This window comes from Triturus cristatus, chromosome 4_1 (genome assembly GCF_964204655.1).
Source record: "Triturus cristatus chromosome 4_1, aTriCri1.1, whole genome shotgun sequence".
NCBI classification, from domain to species: domain Eukaryota; kingdom Metazoa; phylum Chordata; class Amphibia; order Caudata; family Salamandridae; genus Triturus; species Triturus cristatus.
In genome coordinates this window covers 742,534,085-742,546,038 of record NC_140585.1, presented here as the reverse complement: position 1 = coordinate 742,546,038, position 11,954 = coordinate 742,534,085, and the positions used below count along the sequence as shown (strand labels likewise).

At 37.2% G+C, this 11,954-nt stretch overlaps 1 protein-coding gene and 1 long non-coding RNA gene across 2 annotated transcripts in view; one reads left to right on the top strand and one right to left on the bottom strand.

Annotated features, from left to right (window-relative positions):
* LOC146855449 (stabilin-2-like) overlaps positions 1 to 11,954 on the bottom strand; it is a 1,111,419-nt gene that overhangs the window by 1,034,931 nt on the left and 64,534 nt on the right. The gene's annotated exons all lie outside the window — the stretch shown is intronic.
* On the top strand, positions 3,710 to 4,807 carry LOC146855450 (uncharacterized). Its single transcript, XR_014980839.1, has 3 exons — positions 3,710 to 3,814; positions 3,921 to 4,025; positions 4,400 to 4,807. It is a non-coding gene; the product is annotated as an uncharacterized LOC146855450 (long non-coding RNA).

The following is an 11,954-nucleotide window of genomic DNA, read 5'->3' as shown; positions in this document are numbered from 1 at the left end:
CTTAACAATGAATTACAATCGAACAAAAATAGACTTTTTAGATCTGCATTTATATGTAAAGGATGGAACGATACAGAGTGCCCTGTATAGAAAGGAGACATCCTGCAATGGAGTACTCCATGCCACGAGTGCCCATTCAAGATCTGTCATTAAGAATATTCCTTACGGTGAGATGGTGAGGGTAAGAAGAAACTGTTCAGAAGCACACATCTTCGAGAAAAATGTATCAGAGACAGGAAATAAATTTTTGGAAAGAGGATATGAGGAGAGAGACGTAAAAACAGCTATCTCAAGAGTACATCAGATAAGTAGAGAATCAACACTAGAAAATAGTACCAAAAAGATGAGAACTAATAATGATAAACCCAGATTCATCACAAAATATACCTTGCATAGTCATAAGATTTTTAGCATTCTGAAAAAGAACTGGCATATGCTACTTGAAATACCTACTTTCAAAACAACTTTGACTAAAAATCCAAGTATCTCTTATAAGAAGGGTACGACTTTAAAAGAAAGACTATGCCCGAGTTTTGTGACTTCACCAAAAACAACTCAAACATGGCTACCAACGAAACCGGCTGGTTTCTTCACATGCAGCTCTTGTAATATGTGTGTCTTTGGAAAAAACAAAACTAAGGAGTTTATGTATAACAATCAAAAACAGTATAAAATTAGAGAATTCATCAACTGTAAAACTTGTTTTGTAGTTTACATATTGGGCTGTAAATGCGATCAAATATATGTAGGGAGCACGACGAGAAACCTCAAACTGAGAATACAAGAGCACAGAAGAGCAATAGTAACAGGGGATTCTAAATACCCCATGGCGGAGCATTTTAAAAAAATCCATCCAAATGATAATGCATTCTGGTTCTTTGGCATTGAACATGTGGCGACATGCAATAGAGGTGGAGATAGAGCCCTTCTGCTAAGACAACGTGAGGCAAAATGGATTTGCAGACTACAAGCGATTAAGTATGGCCATAATACAGACAATGAATTCCACTATTTTCTAAATTAGGACAGCTAACAGTGCTTTAAATGTAGTTAGATTGACTGTCTTGAAAAGCCATCCAAGTTAACTTAACATTATAAATGTGATATTATTTACAGAATAGGATGTGTAGATACATCAATAACAACATGCCGTGCATTGTTTTGTCTTAAGCAAAGTGACAGCAGTGTTAAGCCATGCAGCAATCCTAGCAACATCAGACCGACTTGTGACACATTTATTTGATCGTTCTCTCCTGAGATACAACACGCCTTATATATATTTTTTAGCTATAAGATATTAGCCTTATCAGAAAATTCATATTTTCATGTTGAGAATTAAATATCTCAACAGTTACACACTCACTGTTTAATCTGCATCTATGATGCAATTAGAATTGAACATACTATGAAAACATGTCCGTAGAGCTAAACAAAAGAAAGTATTTTTTCATACTGCTCCTTTCCCGTCCCCACCCCACTTTTCCCCCTCCTCCTTTTCACAACACCTCTCATTGAATCTTTATTGACCTCTTACACTATCAGCAGTGAAAATAATTTGACCATTCAAAGATGGCCGAAAAATATATTATCTCATCATATTGGTATCGGCACAGATGCGGATAACGCGTCACGAAGACTGTATCGACAATCGTCAGATTAGGCGTTCTAGTATCGATCAAACGCCTTTAAGTATCTAAATGTGTCGGAAAAGACATAGCCCGACTGAAAAATAATTTAACAGCGTTAGAATCATTCATGTGTTAAATGTTCATAGATTAATCCTAAAAGTTTGCTTTACTCTTTATAACTGTGTATATTCAAAGATGGCGGAAGCATTTTTACTCAATTTAGCCGATGTCGCGCGATTACTGTGATCTGTAGTAAACGCGAAACCATCTATTTATCGTCGGATTAGGTATTCTGGTTTCGAACAACGCATTTTTTTAGGTATCTGATTGTGTCCAACAAGACACGATCTGATTTAAGAAAAACTGGACAGCACTAGGACGATTCATATGTCCAATTTAGATATATTATTCCTCATAGTCTACTCTATTCATTGTAACTTTGTACATTCAAAGATGGCGGAACTATTCTCTCTTAAACTTAGTCGATGTCGTTAGATTACGGTGACCTAAAATAAGCGCCAAACCTGTTAATTATGACCTGAATTAACTATTCAAACAATCTACATAAAGTGATTGGGATATAATTCGAGTAGAAAGCATTTTGAATTAACTAGAATAGGAGAATAACTTTTTATCCATTCAGCCTCTTATTAGAGGAACTATTTTGTAAACAACTAACGCGGTCCCCGCATTAAATACTAATGAGTTAATCTTAACTCTTCTTTCTATCTCTTAGAAATCAATCGAATCAGATCGATTGGCGTACTACTAATATAAGAAATGCTTTCCATACTCGATAATTAATATATATAATCGGCCATCTCAAAATGGCGCTACAATTAGCGATAGGTTGTTAGACCTGGGTGGGCACTCGTGTCGACGACGCATATTGGTGACATCATCAAACATGGGCCCAACCAGGTGTTTCCAATTAGGAGCATTCAAACAAACTATATAAACACAAAACAAGCTGGGAAAAACGGTCGGAGAATCTGGAGGTAACTGAAGAACGCTTAATAAGGTACTTTGATTATTTTAACACCCTCCTTGTGATTCATGCATGTGAGATAGTAAATGATTTTACTTAAATTTAAAAATCTATAGTTTATAATTGAACAATATTCATTTCTAGGTAGAACAATTAGCCTAGATTCAAATAACTGTGTAGAATCAGGGGGTTCTCTGTGGGTTTTTTCTAATCTTGAGAGACTGTGACCCTGGAGAGACATTAAGTTAAGTGTCTACTCTGTTAATATACATTTTTTAGTGGAAATTGATTATTTGAGACCACTAAAAGGTTATTCAATTTAACCTCAATAATGTCGTTTATGTGGTTTTATTTTGCTTTTTTTCAACTTTCTTGCATTTTTTTTATAAAGAAATCATATAGGTCAAGTCACCTCTTGTTATTGACATTCTAATTTGGACTATTCAGATTGAGAATAATGTCATAGACAGTTTCAATTATATTACAGAATATCATTTGGGTGGCGTCAAGCCACTAATGTGTTTTGTATATTTCAACCTTAGGTGTTTATTTAATAAATATACCGACATAGAACTGAGCATCTAATATAGATGACGTCTTAAAATCTGCTATAAGAACAGCATCAAAGGAACAATACAGGTGAGATCATATTTTATCCTAAAAATACAGAAATAGGTACTATCTCAGGACTATTTTATCTTCTAAAAAATTGTGGCTTGGCTTAGTATTTTGGGGTCACGTAAACTTTGAATTATCTTCTCGAATAACATATAACTATATCTTGGCCTCTATATCTTGGCATCTTTCATGTTCTTGCTGATTATTACCCGAATGTTCTCCTCTCTTGACAATCTTTTTCATATTAAGCAGTTCGGCTATTTATGAGGCCCTCTGGAATTAGAAACTCCTACAAATAGCTCTTATATTTATGAATCAACTCTTGTAATAAAAGTATTAGCATAAATCGTTGAGCCTATCATGCACCTGAAGCAGTGCACCCCCAACATCTTAAACTAAAAGTAACTAACATATTAATAATTTTCATGTGTTTCTTTTTCTATATATTAAGTTTTTATTCTGCATCTTGTTTTAGATTCTCAATATGAATCGGGGTAAATCAACATTCAAATGGATCTAAAAATTGTACATTTCAACGAAGGGTATTGTAATTTTAAACAGACCCTCCACGACCTATCCGGTGAGACTTTATCCATGTCCTCTCTTCTCCGCTCAACTCTTAAACATCATAATAATTAATCTAGATTGTTCTGAATTTGGTCTTCGTGTCACACTTTCTCCTTTAGAATATCTTCTGATCTCTGGACAAGTTACAATTAAAGCTGAACTAACTACCTACTCTTCAATATTTGAAACTCCAAAACCTGCATTTAATTTGCTGTCACTTTGAGGTAAGATGATAGCTAGAACATTATGAGTTTCATCTTTAGTTAAATAGATGGAAAATGAAAGATTGTCGAGACTATCCAAATCATGTCATACGGAGTCTTTGAATATTGTGTTGATAAATTAGAGCACCTTTCTCTTATAATAGTCAACCATGAAATTTTGGAATCTCCATGTTTATGTAGTACAAATGGACGTGCATAACAAAGAAAAATGAAAAATGTGTACATAATTTGTAAATACAAATCTAATCTTGGTATAACGGGATTGATAGAAAAGATACTAAAAGTGGTTTTAAATGTATGTAAATATATGTGTATGTCCGTTAGTTTTAATGATTGTATTATATATATATATTTTTTCTATTTTCTTATTACAGCCCTGAAGAAGTTCCGTTAAGAAACTATATCTTGAAAGGAACGAAACGCGTTGGCTGTGGTTTTTTGTATCTATCTACTTGAAATAAAAATTAAACAAAGAAAAGCTTAAAATAATTTTGGACTTTGTTTCTATGTTCAGTGCACCTCCATTCAATGTAAATTTTCTGTCAGGATTTCGTACTGAGGCATCACTAGGTGAATGGTGCTGGAGAGTTTGTGCACTAACAGCCTGACAAGGCAGCAGCTTATTGGAAGTGAGGTGCTACCATTTGAGTCCGTCACCTTTTGTTAGTTTGGATATAGTACTCACAATATACTGTATGGAGATCTGATTTCTGTGACTATTTATAATTTGTGCATAAACAAGTAATTTTTTTTGATCATATTAAAATCTCTGGTTCCAGCACACTTCAAAATTACTAAACAATTACTTCATTTTTGCTTTCCCAACTATTTACATCAGTTCATCTACAGGTATTTACATATTTTTGCACAAAACAATATCCTACAGCATTTTCTTTCACATTCCCTGTACTCCAGAAAGACTGTCACATAATTTATTTTAAAAAACTCCTTTGCCGTCAGAGAATAAAAAGTAAACACCAATTCCATGTTAAACGAGTAAGCAGCATTTTGTCAGAAGATATTGCCTGACATTTAAACTCTGTCTTAGAAGCACCATAATAGTGACAGGATAAACACAGAATTTAAAGGCATCTTTATTTATTGCTCAGACTTTCTCGGCCCACCAAAAATCAGCTTGGAACACACTGATCTAGGCATATCGTCCTCTGGTGATCTATCCGAATCAATCCTCTATAATGACAGAAGGCACTCCAGAAAATTAAAGATATACTTTCGATTTAATCCACTAAACACATCACATGGTGGGACAAACTAGCAATTTTATTTAAAAAATGATGGTGATTCTCATTCTAATCTTTCCTTCGAGCATGCTCCTGATCCGTTTATCTGAGGCAACCTTTTCTGCCATTGCTAAAGTCACCTCAGAATTTCTCTGGTGCAAAGAAATGATCCAGACTGGCCCTTAAAAACTTATAAGATGGGGGTTGCAATTTACCTAACTGGTTTGACTTCAATACAGCATTCCTTTTTAAATTAATATGAAGGCACACTCCATTGAGGAGTAAAATATACCTTGATATACTGGCCTGTGGCCAGTACTGTACCACTATAAAACCGAGTAAAGTTTGTTTAAAAAAAAAAAAGACTGCATTCCTATCAGCACAAGGGGCCCACTGGGCTGAGATGATATCTAAAAAAAAGTCCACCTTCTCCTTAGCTAAATTGCAATGTCTCACCACAAATTTGCTCAGTCAAAGCGCATTCTTTTTTAAACAATTCAAGCCCTGCTGCAATTAGATAAAAACCTAGCCTCCAATATCAATCAATGCTTTGCTCTTTCCTTATGGAACTACATAAAGACAGAAACCACAAATTCTGCCTCAATCCGGCCAGTATGGGGGGCTAAAGGAATGTTATTAATTTCAGATATCTTCTTAGGCACTAAACCCCTATCCTTTGCCACCCTGAAAGTGAATACTCACTCTCTAACTTAGACTTTTATGACTTCTTAAAAATCAAATCAAAGATAACAAAGCGTGGTCCAATCCAAAGACCCACTATCCTAATATTCCTCAGCCAAATCTAATCTAAAGGACATGCTGTCATACAAATATATAAAATACTGTACAAATCCAAAGAGAATTCCATGATACCATTACAGAGAACACCACCAACGTTTTTTTAAGTTCAGTCTACGGAGTCCTGGTCCAAAATCTGTGAAAAAGGTACTTATCCAAGCATTATCTCAAACTAAATTCTTTGTAGTGCACTCACTCTACTAGATCCCAATGAACCTTTTTGGACTAGACTTACTTGACTTGTCCACATGCTGGCCCTGTAAAGAATCGCATGGATACTCCGAGCACATGTTTTTCACATGTAACTGGCTGACTGTTAGACCTGTCAGCCTAAGGGTGGTCTTCCCCCAAACTTTTTGCCTGCTTGCCTCGTCTTTTTGCTGATTCTCTTTTTGGCCTTAGGACTCTAAGCACTTTACTGCTGCTGACCAGTGCTAAAGTGCATGTGCTTCTCCTCTAAACATGGTTACATTTGGTATATCCACATGGGTATATTTAATTTACCTGTAAATCCCTGGTAGAGTGCACTACCTGTTCCCAGGGCCTGTAAATTAAATGATACCAGTGGGCCTAGAACACTCATTCTGTAACCTACATAAGTAGCCCTTTAAACATGTCTCAGGCCTCCCAAAGAAGAATCACTAACTCCCTATTGTGGAAGCCACAGATGTTCAACAAAAAGTAAACGTACAACCGCTCCTTCTTTGGGCTAGCCCCAAGCCTGTGGAACAGACTGCCTTCTGGAGCCAGGACAAACACCTTGACTACCTTCTTCAAGAAAGAAGCAAAAATGCTTCTGTTGAATGGATTCCTTCAATGGCAGCACTGAAATCACTCATCTTGACTATTTTCCTGTGGACACCTGCGGATCTTGAATCTGCCAGGCCGATTGCTATACTGTATTTGCATTGCTGTTTGCTTATTCCTTCTTGCATGTTTACCTGTATGTATAACTTGACTGCTATATGTAGAGTGCTCTGATACCCTGATAGGTCATGTTCACACTATACAAAACTCCTCCAATAGACAAATAAATAGGACATGTACTCTAAAGTTTTGCATGTCATGGTAGGGAAAAACATCCCAAAAAATGTTTCTCTACTGTGAAGCCTACTCCTATCTTAGGCTAACATTGGGAAATCCCTTATTACACCTTTAAGGTATAATTCCTGATTTGAAAGGAGTAGTTTGTCATGTGTTATATCTTTGGAATGGTAATGATAAATCTTCTTTACTATTAAAGTTGGATTTAACATTACTATTGTAGAAATGTCACTTTTAGGAAGAGGGAACATTTATCTGCTCTTATAGCACAAGACTGATAAGTCTAAAACAACTGAAATATTAAGAGCTCTTCACTTCATTCTATTCTTCATTGTACTCTTTACATAAAATTGTTAGTGTGAATTTATGTCTTGCCTTCATGGGGAACATCCCAATGAAATCCTTATCAGACAAGGATAAACTTGTTCTGAATAAACCAATATACAAAGATTAAACTATGCATGCCTGTACATTCATAACCAATGGTAAAATACTGAGACCTGATGGTTTTCCCATCAGTTTTTATCAAACATTTGCTTCCACACTGTTGGAGACGCTTGAGTTGTTACTCCACCGCTTGTCACCTCGAAAAAAGTCTGCGGCACAGAAGCCGAAGGTAATATTGTTGCCATTTCAAAAGAGGGGAAAGATCAATGTGACCTAAAAAACTTTAGACCCATCCTGTTATTAAATATGGAAACAAAGATATATATACAACAATTCTTGCTAAACAACTTGAACTCCTTATAGCCAAATCGATCCATAATTCGCAATTGGACTTTGTCATAGCTACACTAGCGAGCGATAACATACATAGGTTTTTCCATAGCATCGAACAAGCCTCTTTACCAAATTCTCCTGCCACCATTGCTATAGTGTTAGACTCAGAGAAAGCGTTTCGCAAATTCATCTCATCTTACTTGGAGGCGGCGAACCACAGATGTAATCTTGGAGAGACTTATTCAAAATTGATCATGGCGCTATATACCAATACCACTGCAAGAATGTGTCACCTCCACCCATTTCTTATTGCATCAGGGATTAAGACAAGGTTGGCCACTGTCCCCATGCAATTTCTTTTAGCTATAGACCCTCTCCGAGTAATGCTCAATATGGCACCAGAGGGTAAAGGTGTTGAATTCGGTTCCTCTACTTCTAAAAGAGCAGCATATGCTGATGCCATATGAATTTTCTCTGAAGCACCAGAATCAGCCTTGCCAGCCTCATTCAGCCCATTCACTCTTTTTCTAGCTGGTCAGGATACTCCTTGAATAAGGACAAAACAGAAGTATTACCACTGAATATTCATTGTCATCCCTCATACATAGGAAGTTCAGGCCTCCAGTGTCAATCTAAATGTATTAAGTATCTAGGCCAGTGGTTACTAAACGTTTTAGAACCAAAAATCAATTTTTAAAACAACACATTTTTAGCAACCCATCTACAGACATGAGAGGCAATCTTTGAATGTAACTAAAGCATATTGTGGTAGTGAATTGTCCTTTACAGACAACATATGTTCCATTGAAATTGACACTAACTTTTCACAGACGTAAAGATTTACTGGTAAACCTATATAGTACTCAAATGATACTGTATGGAGATCTGATTTCTGTGACTATTTATAATTTGTGCATAAACAAGTAATTTTTTTTGATCATATTAAAATCTCTGGTTCCAGCACACTTCAAAATTACTAAACAATTACTTCATTTTTGCATTCCCAACTATTTACATCAGTTCATCTACAGGCATTTACATATTTTTGCACAAAACAATATCCTACAGCATTTTCTTTCACATTCCCTGTACTCCAGAAAGACTGTCACATAATTTATTTTAAAAAACTCCTTTGCCGTCAGAGAATAAAAAGTAAACACCAATTCCATGTTAAACGAGTAAGCAGCATTTTGTCAGAAGATATTGCCTGACATTTAAACTCTGTCTTAGAAGCACCATAATAGTGACAGGATAAACACAGAATTTAAAGGCATCTTTATTTATTGCTCAGACTTTCTCGGCCCACCAAAAATCAGCTGGGAACACACTGATCTAGGCATATCGTCCTCTGGTGATCTATCCGAATCAATCCTCTATAATGACAGAAGGCACTCCAGAAAATTAAAGATATACTTTCGATTTAATCCACTACACACATCACATGGTGGGACAAACTAGCAATTTTATTTAAAAAATGATGGTGATTCTCATTCTAATCTTTCCTTCGAGCATGCTCCTGATCCGTTTATCTGAGGCAACCTTTTCTGCCATTGCTAAAGTCACCTCAGAATTTCTCTGGTGCAAAGAAATGATCCAGACTGGCCCTTAAAAACTTATAAGATGGGGGTTGCAATTTACCTAACTGGTTTGACTTCAATACAGCATTCCTTTTTCAATTAATATGAAGGTACACTCCATTGAGGAGTAAAATATACCTTGATATACTGGCCTGTGGCCAGTACTGTACCACTATAAAACCGAATAAAGTTTGTTTTGAAAATAAAAGACTGCATTCCTATCAGCACAAGGGGCACGCTGGGCTGAGATGATATCTAAAAAAAGTCCACCTTCTTCTTAGCTAAATTGCAATGTCTCACCACAAATTTGCTCAGTCAAAGCGCATTCTTTTTTAAACAATTCAAGCCCTGCTGCAATTAGATAAAAACCGAGCCTCCAATATCATTCAATGCTTTGCTCTTTCCTTATGGAACTACATAAAGACAGAAACCACAAATTCTGCCTCAATCCGGCCAGTATGGGGGGCTAAAGGAATGTTATTAATTTCAGATATCTTCTCTGGCACTAAACCCCTATCCTTTGCCACCCTGAAAGTGAATACTCACTCTCTAACTTAGACTTTTATGACTTCTTAAAAATCAAATCAAAGATAACCAAGCGTGGTCCAATCCAAAAACCCACTATCCTAATATTCCTCAGCCAAATCTAATCTAAAGGACATGCTGTCATACAAATATATAAAATACTGTACAAATCCAAAGAGAATTCCATGATACCATTACAGAGAACACCACCAAAGTTTTTTTTAAGTTCAGGCTACGGAGTCCTGGTCCAAAATCTGTGAAAAAGGTACTTATCCAAGCATTATCTCAAACTAAATTCTTTGTAGTGCACTCACTCTACTACATCCCAATGAACCTTTTTGGACTAGACTTACTTGACTTGTCCATATGCTGGCCCTGTAAAGAATCGCATGGATACTCCGAGCACATGTTCTTCACATGTAACTGGCTGACTGTTAGACCTGTCAGCCTAAGGGTGGTCTTCCCCCAAACTTTTTGCCTGCTTGCCTCGTCTTTTTGCTGATTTTCTTTTTGGCCTTAGGACTCTAAGCACTTTACTGCTGTTGACCAGTGCTAAAGTGCATGTGCTTCTCCTCTAAACATGGTTACATTTGGTATATCCACATGGGTATATTTAATTTACCTGTAAATCCCTGGTAGAGTGCACTACCTGTGCCCAGGGCCTGTAAATTAAATGCTACCAGTGGGCCTAGAACACTCATTCTGTAACCTACATAACTAGCCCTTTAAACATGTCTCAGGCCTCCCAAAGAAGAAGCACTAACTCCCTATTGTGGAAGCCACAGATGTTCAACAAAAAGTAAACGTACAACCGCTCCTTCTTTGGGCTAGCCCCAAGCCTATGGAACAGACTGCCTTCTGGAGCCAGGACAAACACCTTGACTACCTTCTTCAAGAAAGAAGCAAAAATGCTTCTGTTGAATGGATTCCTTCAATGGCAGCACTGAAATCACTCATCTTGACGATTTTCCTGTGGACACCTGCGGATCTTGAATCTGCCAGGCCGATTGCTATACTGTATTTGCATTGCTGTTTGCTTATTCCTTCTTGCATGTTTACCTGTATGTATAACTTGACTGCTATATGTAGAGTGCTCTGATACCCTGATAGGTCATGTTCACACTATACAAAACTCCTCCAATAGACAAATAAATAGGACATGTACTCTAAAGTTTTGCATGTCATGGTAGGGAAAAACATCCCAAAAAATGTTTCTCTACTGTGAAGCCTACTCCTATCTTAGGCTAACATTGGGAATTCCTTATTACACCTTTAAGGTATAATTCCTGATTTGAAAGGAGTAGTTTGTCATGTGTTATATCTTTGGAATGGTAATGATAAATCTTCTTTACTATTAAAGTTGGATTTAACATTACTATTGTAGAAATGCCACTTTTAGGAAGAGGGAACATTTATCTGCTCTTATAGCTCTGTGTGCATGTAGCGTGTCTCCAATACATGTCTGGAGGTCTGTAGGAAGGGGACAGCTTGACTTTGTGCATTCCCTCTAGATAGTCACACACAAAGGAAGGTTAGGTGTGTCAGAGTGTTCATCTGCATTCTGATGGCTCATCCTGGGCAGAATGGGAGGGAGGAGCAGACACACCTCAATAGTTAGTGCCCTGTCCTCACACAAAGAGTTGATTATCCCCATGTAGTGAGTCGGGAGCTAGGGCTGGAAAGAAAGGACCTCTGCGCACTTCAAAATGCTCTTTGAAGTCGCCCCCACTTCAAAAGCACAACTGGGTATAAGTACTGGGTCTCTGACCACACCAAATCAGGCACTTCTGGACCTGTAAGGAACGTCTGTAAGAAGAACTGCTGTCCTGCTACAAGGACTGTCACTCTGCTTGATTGCTGCTCTGGAAGACCTGCTTTTTTACTGTGCCTGCCCTGATGCCCACAAACCCGGCTGAGGTAGAGCTGCACTCTGGCTTGAACCCAGAGTGATCTCCAAGGGCTTGTTGACTTGCCTTCTGTTGCTTGAGACTCAGGAATATACACCTGCTCCTGTGCCTGGGCAT